This window comes from Panthera leo, chromosome A2 (genome assembly GCF_018350215.1).
Source record: "Panthera leo isolate Ple1 chromosome A2, P.leo_Ple1_pat1.1, whole genome shotgun sequence".
NCBI lineage: Eukaryota > Metazoa > Chordata > Mammalia > Carnivora > Felidae > Panthera > Panthera leo.
The window spans coordinates 31,585,987-31,607,289 of NC_056680.1; the positions used below are offsets into that span (position 1 = coordinate 31,585,987).

Here is a 21,303-nt window from a genome sequence, read left to right on the forward strand (position 1 = left end):
ACAACTCAAGTAACCTCTTTGGATTTTTGTGTATGGAAAGCAACTCTTTCTTGGATTATCTCTGGCCCCCATCTTTTGGGGACTGACTGGGCCTCGCGTGCTTCAGAACTAACACCTAGGCAGCATGATGTTTTTGGGGATGGTCGCTGTGCCCGCGATTTTGTTTTCACTGCAGAACAAGCTCCAAATGAAGGGGTAAGAAGAGTGTGAGGAAGTCTAGGCCTCTTCCGGCATTTGCAGGATGCCACTGCAGCCGGCGAATGATCCTCGGAGGGCAGGGCCACCAGCAATGACTGCGCACTTGGCTCACTTTCTTCTACCAGAGTTCAAATGACTGCAGGGAGGCATCGTCTTTGGCAAATGCGTGTCACTAAGGAGGCCACACAGAGGCTGTGCCAGAGGGGGGCCTCCTCAACCTTAAACACACACACACACACACACACACACGCATATGCAAATATACCTATCAGCTAGGGTCCTTCAAAAGTGGCAGGGAAGACCCGGCTCAAGACGCACTTTTTCTTCTTTGGGGCTATAGTTCCCACTCCCACCTGTGCATGAGAACCAACTGTGGGCTGTTAAGAAAATATACACATTAGTCTACGCCCACCCAGAGGTTTTTATCTATCTCAAGGGTCTGGGGCAGAACCTCCAGGGCGGGTACTTTTCAAAGTTCCCCAAGCAAATGCACTGTGCAAACAGAACTGAGCACACTGGCTTTGAGGACCTTCAAGTCCCAACCACCCTGCTGGCATTAGGGAAGAACTGACCCCTTCCCACAAAGTGCCTTTCCCGCAGCAAAACTCACGTACAACCAGAACCTTTAGGCTAATGGTCTCCACGGTGGATTGAGAATACTTAAAGTTTATATTCAGAGGCGCCTGGGTGGCTCAGTTAAGCGTCCGACTTTGGCTCAGGTCATGATCTCACGGTCTGTGGGTTCAAGCCCCACGGTGGGCTCTGTGCTGACGGCTTGGCCGTGGAGCCTGCTTCGGATTCCGTGCGTCCCTCTCTTTCTGCCCCTGCCCCGCTCACGCTCTGTCTCTCTCTCCCAAAAATAAACAAAAAATGAAAAATAAAAAATAAAGTTTGTATTTAAATTCATTTTTACCAAAAAATTAGGGGATTAAACTTTACAAATGGCTAGACAATGGGACCCTCACTTGATTTTGCTGTCAGCTGGGGCAGCTCTCCTAAGTGGCATTCACAGCACCATGATAAAATGGTGGCAATGTCACAATATGAGACAGGAGATAGTGGGCACTGTGAACATTAGATTTTAGTACCCTGTGGCATGTTACGGAGTTTGCCAGGTTAAATGCTTTTATGGAGTTGTGGACACCTAACATCACTTGAACTTTTATAAATGACTTAAAGAGATAACTACAAAAACGCCACAGAGTGTAATTCTAATAATGCAAACACAAGGAAACATGCCAGTGGCAGACTTGGAACAATCTACTCCTGGTGGAGGCTCTTCGCCACATTCTACAGTAAAAGTGGTAACAAGAAACACTAACCATAAATTGGTTAAAATGAAAAGATCAAGACAGTTCTTTAGAGTCTGGATTTTGCACACTACTACTAAAACCACAAACCTTGATTTACATACTCGTCATGCTGTGGAATAGAGACACTATTCACTCTGTATGGTTCTTCATGCACAACTTTCAGTTACCCCAGTTTAGTTAAATAATGTCAATCTCCCACCATGGTTCAAATTTCAATTTCCATGGTATTTTAACTGTGAGTAATTTGCATGGTGTTTAACTGTGAGTAATTTGCATAAAGTACAAACTCCTCTGCTTCCTCAAATCACTATGTAAATAACAAACGTACCTTATGATCAGTAACCAATCATGTCACTTCTTTCAAAATCTGCCAGTGACTGGTCACTCATTGTCTGCACATTTAGTTCATGCACAGACAGCAAAGCACGTAGCTGTGCTGCCTGCCTGTCTCCCAGTGACACAGCCATGGGACCCCGTACACAAATGAGTGAACTGGCCACCAACATTCATAGGGTAGCAAAGAAACATAAAGTGATCATGCTGGAAGTGATACACAAATAGAATATAAATGGAATTATACAAGAAACAGCCGACCATGGAGTTGATTACAGACATGTCACCAAAGGGATTTCATGAAGGTGAACTTATCAATAAAGAAAATAGTTGTGACAAAAAGGATGAAGATTTATGTCCCAGAGGAAGTGACATACAACAAAAAAGGTTCTTTTTTTAAAGGAGCTCTTGGAGATATTTCATGAAATCACAAAGCATAAAATGGCAATTGAATCCAGATTAGCAAGGACTGTGACAATTTGCCAACTGATAAAAAAGATGCTTGCTCTGTAGTCTAGTTGTAAGACAAGGAAAGGAAGATAAGCACTGTTTGAACTACTCTTGATAAGACTGACCAAAAAAAAAAAAAAATTTCATTCTCGATGCTTCTCACGCTTCAAACTGCAGTGTACTAAATATTAGTTTTATTATTTTTCTTATTTCCCTGTGCATTTATAACCAACATGTAAGAGAGTTTTTACTATGTTTAAAAAAAACATTAAGGGCCCTGATACAATTGTAATTTTTCCCACTGCTTATTAAGATCAGTTTGCAAAGTTTCAGCTCGCATGGTAATTTTTATAGTCCCACAATGCCATGCAAGGCCAATACCGCCTGTGTTAGCTAATCACAGGAGGATATGTGTATAATTTATTGATAAGTAAACGTGCATGGTTTGGCAGTCTGTGTTCAAACATTTTCTACTGAGGGAGTATGCAGTTAAAACAGTCTAGAGGGGCACCTGGGTGGCTCAGTCAATAAAGCCTCCGACTTCAGCTCAGGTCATGATCTCACAGTTTGTGAGTTCGAGCCCCGTGTCGGGCTCTGTGCTGACAGCTCAGAGCCTGGAGCCTGCTTGAGATTCTGTGTCTTCCTCTCTCTCTGTTTCACCGCTGGTCACGTTCTGTCTCTGTCTCTCTAAAAAATAAATACACATTAAAAATTTTTAAAAAAATAAAAAGAGTCTAGAGACTGGGGTACCTGGCTGGCTCAGTTGGTTGAGCGTCTGACTTTGGCCCAGGTCATGATCTCGTGGTCTGTGAGTTTAAGCCCCGTGTCGGGCTCCACGCTGACAGCTCAGAGTCTGGAGCCTGCTTTGGATTCTGTGTCTCCCTCTCTCTCTGCCTCTCACCCTCTTTCTCTCTCTCTCAAAAATAAATAAACATTAAAAAAAATTGTTTTTAATAAATAAATAAAAGAGTCTAGAGACCACTGACTCGGACCAGGTTTACTGGAGAACACAGGAGGACAACAGGGAAATGACCACATTCACAAGGAACTAGATAATCCAGGTATGGTGGTGTAGCTTTCTCAAGTTCCCCTTGATGCAAGCCTTTCCTCTCAGCCTCCAGCCTGCCCCCAGGTGCAGAGGCCATCTTGAACACCTCCTATCTGGGCATGCCCTCTAGGACCCCTACCATCTTGTTTCTCAGAGGGTGGTCCTCGGACAGACATCTCCCAGAGCTTGTTGGAAATGCAGGTCTGAGGTCCTACCCTTAGACCTACAGGATGAGAAAACGTATGTCCACGCATATTCGCTAAAAAGTGGAAACAACTCAAATGCCCAACAGCATTTGAATAAACAAAATGTGGTATATCCAAAAAGCGAACGATTATTCACCAATTAAAAGGGGTGAAGTGCTGATAATTGCTACAACACAGATGAGTCATGAAAACAAGTTAAATGAAAGATGCCAGTGACAAAATACTGTATACTGTATGATTCTCCTTGTATGAAAAATTCAGAATAAGTAACTCCATAGAAAAAGAAAATAGATAAAGGTTACCTAGTGCTGGGCGGGGGGAGGGGAGGATGGGGGCCGGGTAGCTACAGGGCCAATGGGGAGAGACTACTAATAGGTATGGGTTTTTTCTTTAGGGTGATGAGAATGTTCTGGAATGAGTGGTGACAGACGCACAACTCTGAGTACACTAATGACCACTGAATTGTACACTTTATATAGTGAGGTGCATGGTTTATGAATTAGAATTCAACAAAGCTGTTGAAAAAAACTGGGGGCCTAGCGTTATTCCCATGATTTCCCCACCTTAAGGACAGCTCTGATGATTCTGGCCAGAGGCTAGAGCTCAGGTGTTCCCTTAAGCCTGGCCCAGTTCCACTTCTGTAGCCATCTGCTGTTAAAAAAGAAGAGTATCTTTATTCTGAAGGAATAATGAATGTGATGCTAGATAGCTGGGCGGTGAGGTCCTTCCAGACCCAGGGTTATAATTAACATAGTTGCCAACTCACAAGCCAGTCCCACTTGGCAGTTTTCAACACTCTCCATGAAGGAACCTAGCTTCTAGCCTGGGCCCCTTCTCAGAGGAGCCACGGAAACTAGCTAGCGAACAGAGTTCAAGTTTTGGTCTCTAAAGAAAAATAATAAGGCCTAGGGAAGATGGTTGGGGGAGGTGCCATTGTTAATGCGGTACAAGTGTGACACTGAATTTCTCTCCTTCCCCTCAACTAATTAGATTTCCATTTTAATTAGGCTGACTCCATCTGCTATCCCTTCTTAAATCCTTATACCAGCAGAACATGAGATTGCATCCCAGTCCAAACTTTCTTTCCAGCCAGGTTTGAACAGCGAAGAATTTACACAAGTCAGAATCTGAAAAAGGCTTATTTGTATAATTAATAACTCAATTAGGTGAGATACTGTGGGCAATCTACATTTCAAGTATGACATTGCCCCCTGCATGAGTTAGCCCAGGAGAGCAGCACTTTAGAAAGAACACTAGAAATGACATTTCCGTATGTCCCCGAGATTCCAGGGACATCAACTCACCAGGAGAAGCCAGACAGAAATCTAAATGCATGACTCAAAGTGCTCAATTCCCACTGGTAGTTAGTTACTCATGTTGCTTTGTAGAAAAGAACTCTCAAGTATCGAGTTTAACATAAATACGCCTGTTGCCGGCGTATTTTCCAAACTTTCAAGGCTGCAAGCTCTTTCCAGACTTCTAGTTACAAGGGAAGAGAAGTTAATTGCACCAACCCCCTGAAAGACCAGGGCAGACTAGCAAATAAGTACACACACAAACATGCATGCACAGAGCATCGTGCGCTCATTTTTTTGAGGGGCTTGGATTTTTCATCAAGAATCCGGCAAAGCTCGTCTGCTGGGTCCTGTAGTCGTTCCCAAACCTGGAGCCTCCCCCCTCATGCTTTCAGTCAGTACGTAATTCAGACCTACGTGCATCAAAAGTTCAGAGGCCAATTTGTAAACTGCCCAGGGTTCTGGAAGGGGTCACCCATGTGAACACCAGGGACATCGCCCATAAATTATGAAATGAAGTGCCATAATTTGTCATACAATGTGCTTTTCTTCTTCTTCTTTTTTTTTTTTTTTCAGGAGAGCTCTCAACTTGCACAGCTAGCTCTTAAGAGTTAACTGAAGATGTTGTAAAGACCTTAAAATGAGGCCCAAAGGAAGAAGAGGAATATTCTTCCTCCCCCAACTCCACTTTGGAGTTCCGAATCAGCTTCCTAATTCTGCTGTTTCTGGGCCAACCACCCCCACCCTTCCCTATTCCCTTCCTAAGAACCAATTGGATCTCAGCCTGTTCCTTCTTGGCTCTGCCAGAAGGGAGCCCTCCTGCATGCCTAGGACCACCCACAGACTCCTGGCTCTGTTTGGACAGGAGGACCCAACTGCAAACAGGGAACATCTTGCCTGTTTCCAAAAGGGAGGGGGCTGAGTCACCTTGGTTCAAGCAGTCAGATCGGAGCCACATTACACCCCCGTTGTATCTACAACAGGGGTATCCGAGCAGCAGTTGATGGTCCAGTGCTGAGCTGGCCAGAGCATTACTTCTACAGGTTTATAAACCACAACGACTTCCAAGGTCCACCCACGCCCCGCCAAAATGCAGATTCAGTAAGTCCTGTATTTTGTTTGTTTTTTTTTTTAATGCTTCCTTGGAAGTGTAGACGGACTGCTGGATTTGGGAACCACTGCTCTAGAACTGAGACACTAAAGTAAGGCTTTCAAAGAACTGAGACGAGAAGGAAATATGGGAAAACATGTGCTTCCTGACAGCGACACCACAGGAGTCTATCTGGGGGCCTTTGGGAGGGCACCCACCCGCATTTTGGTGTACATGGAGTTGGTCAGAAAGACAGAGGTTTTTTCTGTTTTTTTGTTTTTTTTGTTTTTTTTTTCATGACAACTGTGGAAGTGAATGGACTTGGCTTCTAGTTCTACCTGCAAGGTTGACTTAGGAGCCGGGAAACCTTCAACAAGCCTGAGCCTCCATTTCCTCAGGTAATAAACGGGGATGGTGAGGCCAAGGGCAGTAACTATAATTGCTAATAATTTTATTGTGTGCACTTTGCGCTGGTTGCTGTTGGTTCACTGGGGAGGTGTGAGTGAGAAGTTAGGTATTTCCCGTAATGTGCTTAGCATACTGCCTCACACAATGTTATAGAGCAGCTACTCTTATGGTTTTCTGGCTTTATTTGACCAGAAAGATAACTGCCCTGTTGTCTCTTTAAAGAGGCCCAGAAATTTGCACTCGCCTGCAGGCAACGGCCTCCTGGTCACCGTAGCCCCCGCCCCACCCCTACTCCTGGCCTGGTTTCTGATACTGCCCCTGACACACACACCTTTAGGTTCCAGCGTGAAAGGCCCTCGTTAAAATAAAACTATTCCATGGAGCAAAACATTTTCCTGCTAGCCATTAATACTTCAGATACAGTTTCTCATTCTGGAGAATTCTAAAGGTTCTAGGACTTAAAAAAAAAAAAAGAAAGAAAGAAAAGGTTCGGGGTAAGCAGAATTCAAGGTTAAGAGAAGGCAGGGTAAAACTCATATACCCTTTCAGGTCAAAGATCTTCATCTTAGGACCACTGACACCTTAGAAAAGGTAGTATAACCCATGCACTCTCTCTCTAGAAAAATCCTAAAAATGTGTGGGCGTGCACACACATAAAATATTTTACGTGTTATTTCAGGGGATTTGTTCCACGGAGGGCCATCAATGGATACACTTGAAAAACCGTAGTGCCTAAGTTAAAAATCCATCAAGGGCTGGCAAACTCTTTCTGCAAAGAGCCAGATGGTAAGTATTTTCAGCTTCAATGGTCACGTGGTCTCTGTCACAACTACGTAACTCTGCCATTGTAGAGGGAAAGCCACCACAGATGGTAACTCAAACAAGCTGCATGGCTGCGTTCTCATAAAACTTTATTTATAAAAACAGGAGGTGGGCCACATGTAGGATCTAGTGTACAGACCCTTGCTTTCGAGTTTTGTTAAGTCACTGCGGGCCAAAACTCACCCTGGGAACGTACAGGACCACAGCCTGCTATGCCACGGACTAAAGTGTGGCAGGCGTTCATGACCGCCGCCCTGTAAGTCCCCTCAGTCCGGCCTGAGTGTCTTCACGGTGCGCTACTCTGGGTGCCTAGTACAGAGGCAGGTCCAAGGAGGCCTGCTTACCTCTCTCGTCCATCTCTGGACCCCAGACCCTCAAGCATCATGTCCCCTGGGCTGCTGGCATTTAAAACTCCCTTCTCTATCAATTTCTCTGGAAAAAAGCAGCTCCACATACACTCATAGGATTCGAAACACAGATTTGTACTGGTTAATCTCAAGCAGGTTTTGAAGGGGATACAGAAAAAGAGTAACACAGCCTTGATCCCAGAGCGGGCCAGGGTTGTCTGGAGTGGCTATACAAGTTGCTTAAGTAGGGCTGCCATAGGATGGAAAAGGGTCTTGTTAGGTTTGACAAATTTCATGAGAAAACACCACATCTTTACATGAGCATGATTAAAACGCAATCTGCAGACAGCGGGAAGAGAAAGCCACTCTTTTCCCCTGTGGTCATGTTTTTTTAAAGAACCTTTTAAATAATATACATGGCTGTAATCAGATGCTACCCAAAGATAGACAGGACATTATTAACCACAGAAGAGCCTGTTTCTCATCCGTTCTCTGCTATACTTGTCCTATCCAACACACAGAAGATACATCTGGGCTAATAATTAAACAACATTCAAGGCAGCTTTTCTGCCGTGTGGCTGCAGACGACCTATTGAATCCTAAACTTGGATAAGTTTGTCAGTGCAGTGTGGGTACACTCACCTCGACAATCAGAGACAAAAATCACTTGATTGAAAAACCACTTGGAATTTTACAGCCTAGCTCCCAATTTGCTTACATTTCCCAAGGAATCTCTTCTTAATGTAAAATATCTTCCTGCTGATGCGAGTTGGGCGAGGGGAGGGGTTGAAGGGAGGCTGTTTTTCATCCAGACAAAAACGGCTAGCTAAAGAATGTGAACTTGCACTAGGGGGGTCTGGACCCCAAAACCATGTGCCATGGGAGGAGCACACTGGGTGTTGGCTTAGTCTGTGAGCCTCACCGCTGCGCCATAAAAGTTTCAAACACTGCCATGATCGAATAATTGTAAATTCTTGAATTCGGTCAATTTAAAAACATTCCGAGGAACATTACCACAAAACAGCTTCAGAATAAACAAGCGGGTATTTCCATGGTCCCCCCGGCCCCCCGCCAGCCATGCAGAATGTCGAAAACACTGCATCCTTCAAGGAACAACTTTGATTCAGGTCACCAGCCACCTCGCCTCCCGAAAAGACATACTTGCCTGTCTTCCAAGCATTTACACTTGCTGACATCACCAAAAGAATGCGAGATGAGGCGAGCCTTTTACTAGATAAACATTTGGTTTTGATAAGGGAAGCTCATTTCTTCTAAATGGAAACAAACCAGGAGGCCACAATTACATTTTTTCCCTGGAGGCGAGTCTAAGAGAGGGCTCCGAGACAACAACAACTGGGTGCTATGGGCCTGGGCGCTGACCACAGGAGAGAGGAGCTCTGCCCTGTGCTGGGAAGCCATGTTTGGTTTTGCTCTGAGAGAGCCGTCTGAGTTTCCTAATTAGGAAGAAGCCTGGAGAACATCAAGAGGTCAAATATTTATTCGCGGAGAAGAGGCCAGGCTTGCCTAATGCGCTCTCCCGATGGGTAGGTGAGTCACTTCCAAAAGCGGCCAGAATCACAAGCTGCTGAATTTACAAATGGCTGCCAACCCCAGCGGTTAGGACCTCCTTCCCTAAAGCTTCAGGCATCCCGCCCGCCAACCCGCGTGGGGGCTCCGCACAGCACGAGGGCAGGACTGCGCTCCTTGAGAGGTCAGCTCTGGTCCCTGCCATTTCAGAAAGCCTAGGAATGTTTCTCTTCCCTCGACTTGACTCCTAGGACCAGCTGTCAACCTGGAAAGGTTATTACCTTGAAGAAAGCTGGGTGTCTGGAAGATAAGTAGCTAGGCCCTATGATGCTAAGTCTTTGTTTCCTTCGTTCCAGAGTTTTCTCCCGTCACCCACGTTCCGCTCCTTTTCTCCTCCCTGCCTCTGTCCCGAATTTCTCCTCACCCCACCCCTACACCTTTGCACCAAACCCCGAAGGTCCTTTGAAGAAAGCAACACCATTTTTCCTTCCTTGTCTTCAATCTGTCACTAATAGGGATCGGTATTTTCCAGTTACATAAAGAGCGCCTGTGTGGCTTTACAACATATGCTGACAAATCATTTGGCAAACACTTTCTTTTGTTGCAACAAATTGCACTGTGGAGGACTGTAGCATTGGCAACCAAACATGTACACTCTTAATGAAGCAACAGAGATAAGAAATCCATCTCGATGCTGACTGTAGGCTCTGGGGAGCCAGAATCGTATTCAAAAGGAAAATCGTGATCTATGATAGAGGATGGGATGTTTGTTGGAATGGTTTCCAGATGGATCCAGGAGGCTCCAAAAGAGAGGTTACTAAAGAATCATGCAAGGTTCACATGGAGGGTGCTGTTAAGCCACAATTTATTTTGGAGGAATTTCCCCCAGCTTTATCAATGTAATTAAGACTTCATAGAATGTTCCCTCAAGTGGGACAGTGTACCAGGTTAATTGACGGTAAGGGAGGAAAAGCATGCTCGCTTGAGAAAAGATAATGCTTCATTTATTAACAACAAGGATTACTCAGATTCTACTATGTGTCAGGCACTACTCTAGGCCGTTGGCATATTAGTGGATCAAACAAGATTCCTGCCCTTATGTTTACTGCAGAGTGGGAGAAGGGTAAACAGACCAAAAAAAAAAAAAAAAATAGACCTAATAAATAAGTAAGCTAAATATTGTATTAGAAGACGGTTAAGAGCTCTGCATGAAAGAAAAAAAAGAGTTTATTAGAAAGACTGGGAATCCCAAGGAGGAATGCGATCATTAGAAATAGACTGTCCAGGTGGACCGAAGACTTTAAGGAAGTAAAGGTGTTCCAGGCAAAAGTGACATCTGGTGCAAAAGCCCTGAGGCCAGCGCAGGCAAGGCGTGTTCAAGGAGCTGCCGACAGTCCTGTGTCACTGGAGCAGTGAGTCTGAGTGTGTGGGGAGGTACTAGGGGTGGGGAAAGGGGATACTGATCACATGATAGCTCCAAGGTCACTGAGGGGCTTTGGCTTTTAGACTACGGGAGACAGGGTTGCGTCGGATTCAAGACCTGACTTACATTTTCTCAACATCTGTCTGGAGGCTATTGTCGGAACCCGGGCAAGAGATGGTGGTGACTGGAACAGGGGTATGTGGGATAAGGTCAGAGTCTGCAGGGTCTAAAGGCAGAGCCACGAACTCTTCCTGGTGGCCTGAGTGGAAAATGTAAGAGGAAGAGAAGAGTCCAAGATGACCTCAAAGATTTCGGCCTGAGAAATGGGACGAACGAAACTGTGACGAGGTGACACGGCAAAGCCGCAGCTGCAGTGGGGAGAAGAGGAGGAATCCAGCCTTGGGCATGTTAAGCTCCCTCCGTCTGCCAGTCATCCAAGAAGCGAGAGATGCCGAGACAGCCACCGAGCCCAGGGAGAGGTCGGAACTAGAGATGCACAGCTTCGCACTGGGGGCCTCTGGAGCACTTAGAGGCATGTGAGGGGCGAGTCACCACTCTTAGAGGCGCTTTATGTACAAAGCCACCCTGACCCAGGAAAGGGTTTTGATTCCCCTCTCCAGCCAGTGCTGAATCAGAAGCCCTGATAACAAAAGCCGACCCCAGACAGAAGCGGAGAAGCAGTCACCCCTCTCTCTCCAAACCCAAGTCTCCGTCAGCTCACGACACACAAAGAGAGTCCCGTGAAAGTTTGCATGAAGCTTTCAGAGACGGCAGAGTGGGTGACTCCTGTGTATTTTGAAAATTATATGGTGCTTCTAGAGAAAGAAGATAATGGGGAAAAAACAGCAGGAGTTCTACAGCTCTGGTGTGCAGTCAAAATAACCAGTTCCCTGAATTAAATCCCTCCGTACTAATTTCCATTGAAGCCCTATTTCCTGCGCCTACTAAGTGTTCAGGCCTCCCCCCGAGAAGGCTCTCACCTCTCCTCTCCACCTCCCGGAGCTCCCAGAAGCCATCTGCGAAAGATCTACCTCTCCAATCCAAGAAGCACTTTATTTATACTTCTCATAAAACTCTTCACGTTTTTATATATTGATTGATATATACTTTGTCTTGTTTCAGGGAGAGCTTGAGGCAGCTTATGAAAAGACATAAAATACAAGATGGCATAAATTTAAAATAGGAACAAAAGGAAAAGAAAAATGAGGACGGGGACATGAAATGGATCCAAGAAGGAGGTTCAACTGCATACCGAGAAGATGTATGGGCCACAAATTTGGCTCTAAATTTGTAGCAGCCGATGTGGAAAAGGAAAAATGACATAATTACACAACTCGCTGTGTCCAAAAAGTAAAATCAGTGAAAATGCTCTGGAAAAATTAAAACACTCCCATGCGCCCTAGATAACATCACTCTCTCCCTTCCCTTCAGGCACCCAGCTCACGACTTGTCTACAGGAGCTATTCAATGTCTGTGGATGTGGGAATGAATACATAAGCAAATAAACTGATTCGCCCATTCATTTATCATTCATTCCCTTACCTCATGCGTACTTCCTGAGCATAAACTATGTGGCGGGCACTGAACTAAGTGCTGGGGGCAGATGGGTGAATAAAACAAACACAGTCACTGCCCAGTGAAGGAGCATGACAAAACACAAACCTACCAATAAAATAATTACAAAGTGCCTCATGCTATGAAGGGAATAGCCAGGAGGCTGGGATGCAAATATGGGGAAATAAAATATGGACTGTGAATGGGTGTGGCTTGGGTAGGCCTATCTAAAGAGGTGAGAATGGCTGAGACCTGAAGGATGAGGGAGCTGTGTGTAGAACCAGGGAGCTACAGAAAAGCACCGTGCAAAGGTCCTGAGGCAGAAACAAACTTAGCGTGATGGAACAGCCAAATGCAACCAGAGCTCACCACGGCTTAACTGCAGTAGACAGCATAAAGTGGCATGAGGTGATCAGTAGCAAATCAGATCACACAAGGCCACGCAGAATCTCAGAAAGAATTTGGTTTTGTCCTAAATGCAATGAAGGGTTTAAGCTAGGGTGTGATACCCAACATACATTTGAAAGATCACTCTGGCTACACGTTGGAGAGCAGACAGGAAGGCAGACGGGAGGCAGGAAGATCAGTAAAGAGGCTGTTTGTTGTCTGGGCCAGACATGAACTAGAAGAACAAAAATAGAAAAAAGGTCGGAGGGGGAAGGGGTAGGTTACAAATGAAATGAGAGGATGTGGAATCATCAGGATCTGGCAAGTAGTTTGGATAATTAGGAAGGAAATCATGAAGGGAAGGAGGTCAGAACGGCCCAAAGTTTAAGACCCCGACGATCATCGTGTATGTGTGCTTAACACAGCCGTCTGGTACCTCCCAAGCTTCCTGAATTAGAACACCAGAGGTGGGGCCCAAGCACCCATATTTTTAAGAAGCTGCACGGATGACTCAGCACACAGGTAATTCAGGCAACGCTCAGGCTGTTGAAGAAGTATGCCACTCTGTTTGGCCACGTCTCCAATAGTAAAAAGTTATGCTCAAAGTACAAGTAATTGCTAACAAAGCGGTGAATAATTATTCCTTGGTTTTGTTTTTGCCTTCATCCGGGTCTCAAGTGCTACAATTCAGCCAACTGTTTCTGGGGTTCACTTTTTGGCAAGTGGCGGCGGGGGGCCGGGAGTAGGGGTGGGGGGGGAGAAACGGGGATGAACTACCAGGGAAGGAGAATGAAACATACTTGCCAAACTGTTCCAGATCAATGGCTTTCTAGGCTTTACCAGTCCCCACGAAAGACAATTTGATCACCTGCTCTGGTAATGAACTCCCACTGTTGGATACCTTTGTTTGAAAGTTCCCTCACATATTCTAACTTAAATCCCAGGAGCTGTTATTTAAACTCATTCCCTCCTTAACTGCTAGGGGATATTCAAAAGGGTTGGCCTTGATCTTCCCTGAAGCAATCCTTCCCGTGTAATAATATAAAAGACTTTTCTGTGTTTGAAGGGGAAAAAAGGAGCACATAAACTCAGCAAAAAAAGAAAAGGGAGAAAAATTACTCTCAACTTTCATTCCCAGGAATGGTCTTCCAGAAAAATATAAAATGATTTATCACATACATATGTTAGCATCTGGAGTCAAACTACAAACTATAATTACGATTAGAATTGTTGAATTTTGAAGTGGGAAGGAAAGGACAGTTAAAAAAAAATACGTACGTATTTATTAACCATTCACTATAATTTAATTAGGTTTTTTTCATGTAAGCCTCCCGGTCACCAACAGGAAGCATGCCCTTCCGAATGCCTGTGAGAAACCAGAGCTGAGAGGGTTCATGAGGCCTGTCCATGGCCATGCTGCCCACTTGTGCAAGGGACAGAAGTCAAATTCCAAGATGCATCTGTTGGGGACCGAAAAGCAGCAGTTAATGCCAATTCCATCCCCACCCCACCCCACCCCCCCCACCCCCCACCAGGGAAGCGACAGGAATCTCTGAAGACATTTTTGGTTGTCCAACTGGGAGGGGAAGGTGTTTCTGGCATCTAGAGGGTCATCTAGAAGCCAGGGATGCTTCTGGACATTCTGTAACGCACCAGATAGGCCCCAAAGCCAAGAACTAGTGACTCAAAATGTCAGTAGTGGCCAAGGCTGAGAAACTTTGCCTTACAAAATTCTCCAGTGAAATCCTTCACTCCTGACAGATTGAAAAATGCAAGCACAAAGATTTAGGAGGAAAGATGTTTATACTTCTCAACTTAATACCTCATTGAATTATTATCTCGAGCTACCTGGAGCGAGGTTGCCTTCCTACAGAAAGAAAAAAATCTGATTCATTTTGTTTGGCATTTCATAGATCTAGCAAGAGATATTTTTTAAAAGCACTCAAGGAATAAGCAGGATTCATTTCTTTCCAAGGCCAGGGTGAAGGCTTGCTTTGAATGTGCTCAACTATTACTGCCTGGTTCTTCTGAAAGGAGCAGGCCAGAGTCCACGGTGAAAGCGTCAAGCAGCTGCTACCTGGGAAGCTCTTCACATGGTGGTTGAGAGCCCTGGGTCCAGAAGCAGCTGGTCTACCACTGAATGCCAGCTTCTCCATTTATTCATTGCAAAACCTTGGGCAAGTCACTTAAACTCTGTGTGTCTCATTTTTCTCACCTGCCAAAGGAGGGTAATAAAAACTTGAACCTCATGTGGTTACCATGAGGCTTAATGGAGTAAAATGCTTAGTATAATGCCTGACTCTGAATATTTGCTGCTGTTAGTATTATGATTGCTAATTCTTATTCCCTGAGTGAAACAGGAGAACAGCAGGAAGTTCTGGATTTAAAAAAGAGTTTAGGAATAAATAGAAATTTAAGACACATCCAGTTGGGCATCTGACTCTTGATTTTGGCTCAGGTCATCATCCCAGGGTTGTGGGGTTGAGGCCCACGTTGGGCTCCACACTGGGTTTGGAGCCTGCTCAAGGTTCTCCCTCCCTCCTTCCCTCCCTCCCTCTCTCTTTCTTTTTCTCTCTCTCTCTCTCTCCCTCCCTCCTCCCTCACCTCTGTCCCTCTCCCCTGCGCTCTCTCTCTCAAAAAATTTTTTAATTAATTAAAAAAAAATTTAAGACATGTCAACTGTTCTCAAACTCAACTCTGGGCATCACAGTTTCTTAGAAAGCAGACAGTGCTCAGATGGAGGCCATATACAAACAGGCCCTTTGCACCTGCTCTAAGGGCTATATGAGCCAATGGATGTGTAAACAGGTGGACAATTTAAATGCCCGTGTACTTAGTTAGCGTGTCTCACACATGACACTATACATCACATCACACCTCAGTTGTTGTTTCTAATACCATGAAGTAGGCACTTTTCCAAGACTTCCTCTTACCAGTAAGGAAAGGAAAATCTACTGAGGTTAAGAACCATGCCTAAGGGCACTTAGCCAGTTCAAGACAAGCACCAAGACCAGAATGCAGGTGCACTGGACTCTGACCACTGAGTGGTAGTGCCTCCACCTGCCTTTTATCCTGGGAACAAAAGCACAGCATGACCTAGGGATGCACAACGATGAATCACTTTTCCTGTAATGGACTTGAGCAACACGCAGTGTTCTTGGTTTTTGCTTTTGTTTTGTTTTTTGGTTTTTGTCTGCCACATTTTCTCTCTAGGCTGTCCACTAAGTGCTATAGATTTAGGAGGCCCAAATAAAGCACACATATCTAAGGACACCTGCTGAGATGCCTTCTGGAGAGCATTTGGTCTGCCCAGGCTCTGGAGAACAAAGGAGGAATTGTGCAAGCCACATTCATCTTGGAGCCTCCAGAATTATGCCACTTATAAAAAGGGTGGCTCCTACGAGAATGGGGAGGGTGCCTGCGCGAGAGCGTTAAGTCCAGGGCTGGGCCAGATGGCTCTGATAACCGGCACTCCTTCTCCCAAACTGCAGTCTTGCCCACCAGCAGGGAAGTCTGCTCCCTCAAAAAAGTCCACACCATCACCCCTTTTCAGCTCTCCATGCAATACCTCTGTGGAAAACACCTCATGTTCAAAGCCAAAGGTTGCAGGGACTTGGGAGTCCTGCCACCGAGTCCTGGAAGGATGCTCTCAAAGAGCAGAACCAGCCCGAAGAGTTTGACAAGCTGGACCAGGTATGTCTGCCAGCCATGGCTGAGTCCACAGGTCAGGCAGCATCCGAGAGTCCCAGGGGAGGTTCTAAGAAGTCCCCAGTTCTAAGCACATAGGTGATGCCAGGCTCTGGAGCCAACACTACACATGCATGGAAAGAATAGGATGGTTCTGTTTCCAAGTGGCACATAAAATAACAGGAAGGGGTTTGAAGGAGACACTCGCCGGCCCAGAACCTTTGTTTTCAGCACAACACAAGACCAGGGCCCAAGAGACCCAAAACACTGTTAAATGGGGTAAAAGGAGTCATTTCTGCTCCTTCTATCTTGTGTGTGTGTGTGTGTGTGTGTGTGTGTGTGTGTGTGTGTGTGTCTGTGTGTGTGTTGGGGGGTGGGTGGTCTGAATTCTTTTCTTGGAAGTTTTTATTTTAATTCTAGTTAACACCAGTGTTATATTAGTTTCAGGTGTATAACATGGTCCTTCTACACTTTCCTACCTCACCGGGCGCTCATCACTGCCAAGGGCCTCCTTAAACCCCATCACCTATTTCACCCATCCCCCCACGCGCGGCTCCTTCTAGCTTACATTATGTTCTTACTCTGTTTCAAAAATAACTCTTCTAAATTATATCCTCCATGCACCTAACTCAAATAGAAAACACTCAAAGGCACAGATTTATAGAACAAAAAAATCATCAGTAACCCCACCACCCAGAATCACTGAAGTTTTTAGGGTGTGTGTGTATTAACTTTTCCAGGAACATGTTAAACCAACAACAGAAACATGATTTCAGGGATGCCTGGGCGGCTTAGTGGGCTAAGCATCCAACTCATGACTTCTGCTCAAGTTGTGATGTCACAGTTTGTGAGTTTGAGCTCCTTGTCAGGCTCTGTGCTGACAGCAGGGAGCCTGCTTGTGATTCTCCTCTTGCTCTCTCTACCCCTCCCCTTCTTGTGCACGCATATGTTCTCTCTCTCAAAATAAATAAATAAATAAATATTTTTAAGAAATGATTTCAAGTAACACTCTGTATTATACAGGTTTTCCACACTTAAGAGTGTATCATGGGTTGTTGTTTTTTTTTTTTTTTTAATATGATGTCATATATATAGTTTATTGAGCTCCTTAATCTTGTGACATGTACAGATTAGGACACTGAGACCAAGTAGTAAGTAAGGTTACCTGGCTCAACAAACAACACATAAACAAAAGGACACAGGTCTGTTTAAACAAAACTTTACAGGTAGTCAAATTTGAATTTCATAGAATTTTCATACATCCCAAAGTATTTTCCTTGTTTTTATTTTTCCCTACCATTTATAAATGTAAAAACCATTCTTAGCTTACAGAATTTGCAAACACAGGCAGTGTGCCCTATGTGGCCCTCAAACCAGCAGTTACCAAGCCCTGACCAAGAACAGTGAAAAACGTTTCTTTCCTTATGTTTTGGTTGTTCTAGTCTTGAACTTCAGGAACAGACTAGCCAATGCCAGTGACATTTCCATGCCTTAATGTAATGAGAGCAAAAGACTGCAGAAGTTTTTAAAAAAATTAGACAGCGGGGCCAGGAAAGGAAAAATACTAGGCGAGCAGACAGATCATGTTGGTTGAACACTTAATACATCCCAGGCACCAAGGTAAGGGCTTTACACATTTAGTGAGGATAGGAGAGGCCACGACGCCATAACAAGCAATGCCAGCAGCTCAATGTTTACAATCACAGAGGCTACTTCTCCCTCCGGCTACATGCCCACTGCCCCATGGTCTCCACTCCTGAGACCAGACTGATGGAGCAGCCTCTCTTACGATCACTACCAGGGTAAGGACAGGAAAACACGGCAAACTGCACTGCAAAGTCACATATATCTTTCCACGTATAATTAATTAGGCAAAGCACATTAAATGATCATGACTGAGAGTAACAGGACTGATACCAAAAGTCTTCTGGGGTAGTAGGAGAGGAAGATACTTGTGATACTTACTTTATCCTAACAATCCCTTGAGACACAAATTATTTTCCCCATTTTACAGACGTAGAAACTGAGGACGAGAATTAAGCTGGCTCACATCTTACAGCTAATAAGCACAGAGCTGGTATGTGACCCCAGGTGATCAAACTTCAAAATTCATACTCCAATCCCTAGACTCCTTCAACTTTCTGCAAACATTGGACATGTGTATCAGCCTGAAGGTCATCCACAAGTATTTATCACTATCCAGGGGACTGGATAATGATGGGACTATGATCCCAATAGGTCACACATCGTGAGAAATGTTACCTAAGCTATGCCTACAAAACATTGAGGAATATACTGGAGAGATGGGCTCCTTCCTAGAGGGAGAAATACTCAATTGACCCAAACAGATAAGACTTAGAATACCATCATGTAACAAAACACCAGTGAGATAGAACTCAATTGTTTTCGGAGATATTTTGCTTTAAAAGGAGAATGCCCTACCTTCTTACATAATTAACGAATATGGTAAGACTCAAGAAACACATAACCAATTCACAGTTAAATGGAATAGCATTTCAGGGAACTCAGCATGAAGCAACTATTGAACCAAAGGAAGAAGAAGAACATTGAGAGACCCAATTGTGTGGGTCTTAGTACAACCATTAAAGCCAATAATGAATGATGGGGGGACTCATTATCAGGATCAACACCCATGCCCTAGAGACACCTAATGATTTCCTGGTCATATAGAAACCATCTCTGTGTTGTTTGCAAAGGATATCCCCATGATATGTCTATATCTACCCATTTACATGTTCTAGACAACTGGCAAAGGGCTTTCCAAAAATACAACTCCACGAGGAAGGCACTGTGATCTCACTTTACAAGCGAGGAAACTGAGGCTTAATTTGCTCAAGGTCACACAGCTAATAAATTACAAAGTCAGGATTCAAATCCAGATTTCTCTAATTCCCCCTAGTCTTCCACAGTGCCTTGGAGGTCAATCAATCCACATACAGCCGAAAGCTCTCAGGAGGCACCCACAACAACTTCTGGCCACGAGGGTCATCATCCACAAAATGTCCAGTCACGACGGAAAGGCACTTCATGTGAGCACTCATCTGTCAGGATCCCAGTTTGCCAATCATCACACAGACCAAACCAACAGTGACTTAAACAAGACACAGTTTATTTCCCTCTTGGCTAACACTCTGAGGATATGCTAAGCAGGGCTGACTGGAGATCCCATGGTTTCAGGGACCCAGCCTCCCTCTCTGTAATGCCCCCAGCTTTACATAGCTGTGTCATCACAAGTCAATGATCCCTCACTGCCACCATGGTCACATCCCTGAGACTGGGAAGAAAGAGACCAAGAGGAAGAGGAGGGTTTGCTTCCTCCTTCTGAGAGTGTGACCCAGTAGGTTCCCTCATCCACTGGTCCTAACCAAGGCCTGGCTACATCTGGTTGCAAGGGAGGCTAAGAAGTGCATCAATTTCAGCATACAAGTAGACTGGATGTGGGAGAATGGATGTTGGGAGAAGACAGGCAGTCTCTGCCACAAGGTAGTAAGGAATGGGGCACTCAAGTCCTCAGCATGAGACACAAGAAGAGGATTAGCCCTGCTGCTTTATCCTGTTGAGAGCCGTTTCCCTCCAGCTGCACAAAGCAGTAAGAAAGGAGGAGGGAAAGAACAAGAGTGGCAGGAGACAATGAGACGACTGCATAGTGCAGGGTGTGAAAGACAGAGGACAAGGGGCAGAATGAGGTCCGACCATTTATCCTCCCACCTCCAAGTAACGACACCTGCCACCTCCTTCTCGCACAGGAGGGGTGTGTGGACAATTAATGGGAGAATGACCTGGAAGGGAGCAAGCCCATCTCAGGAGGGATCACCCTCAGAGCAGTCCAAGCCTAGAAGCTGAGCTCACCCCGGGCTCTCCCCGGCTCTGCACAGGAGCTCACCCTCAAGCAACCTCATCGATGGCCGGCGTTGTTTCCAAACCCAACCCACAAATGATTCTTTCGTTCTTCTTTCTGAACCCAGCTAATTATTCCCGCTCTTGCTTTCACCAGAAGGAAAGTCACCTACCTCAGGGCACTGGTGCCTCTGACGTGGCAAAGCTTGTCAAGGGATATTAGGAAGGGACCGGGTCAGGATCAAGAGGAATACAAATGAAATCACTCCAAGATTAAAGAGGAAAACAATAACTCTAATAAGATTCATTACTTCAAACCATCAGGCACCACGCTGAAGTGATATCAACGATAATATAGAAACATATACATATGTGCACACATACGTTCTTTCATCCTCCAACCGTCCATTGTACAAAAAAAAAAAAAAGATAATGAGGCTCAGAGAGATTGAACAGGTGTCCCAAATATGCAGAGCATGTTCAAGTAAGAGCGAGGGCTTGAACCCATGTTTCTCAGGCTCTGAAGTCATTTAGCAAAGCCAGCTCCTATATACGCTGCAACCACTGTGTCCCCAACACTGCCCATAGCACCTGTAGTGCCTTGAGAAGACGAAAGCTATTTCAATACAGGGGAACTTCACTCTGTGTATCAGGGGCATTTCTAGGAAGCAGCACTAAATTCAAAATTCTTTCTTTAAAAACAAAATCGTAATTTAAATGACAGTATTCTGGAGAAGGCTTCCATAGGCCTAAGAGCCTCATTTTGCACAGTGTGTACCTGGTAACTCACTGTTTTGCACATTTTCATTTTCAGACACGGTGTTCGGTTATTTTCAAAGGGGGCGGTATTTACACCTGTCGTGCTTTTAATGCTATTGTAGCTGTGGCTGGATTCTAATCATTCGGGAACTGGCTGTCCCAGTTTTGCATCATTCAAGAGGTTGAATTTTTCTTTCGACCTGAGAACTAATGTAAATAAGGGAGGCAGGTCAGATGGGCAGGCAGGAAACCACATAGCACATGCCCCGCCTGAAAGGGGTCCCAGTTACTGAGTTCCAACCAGCCTGGCAATGCTATGAGCCCAATGTGAAATTACCAATTCATAAACATTAGCTACTGATCTCGTTCTTTAAGAAAACCTATACAGGCCAAACAACACTGCAGGTATATACCACAGCCTATGGCCACCATTTTGTACCATTGTTTTGAATTACTTGAGCCTTGGGCTGTTTTGTGAATTTCAATGGTGATGGTAGTAAAAAAACAAAAGACAGAGAAGGAACATAGATGGAGAGTAAGGGTATAGAACTTGGAGTCGCCTACATCTAGACTCCAATACCTACCAGCTAAGTGACTT

The 21,303-nt window shown here is 44.9% G+C and overlaps 1 protein-coding gene across 2 annotated transcripts in view; it reads right to left on the reverse strand.

The window, feature by feature from the left end:
• Positions 1–21,303, reverse strand: part of PRICKLE2 (prickle planar cell polarity protein 2) — a 321,553-nt gene that overhangs the window by 221,718 nt on the left and 78,532 nt on the right. The gene's annotated exons all lie outside the window — the stretch shown is intronic.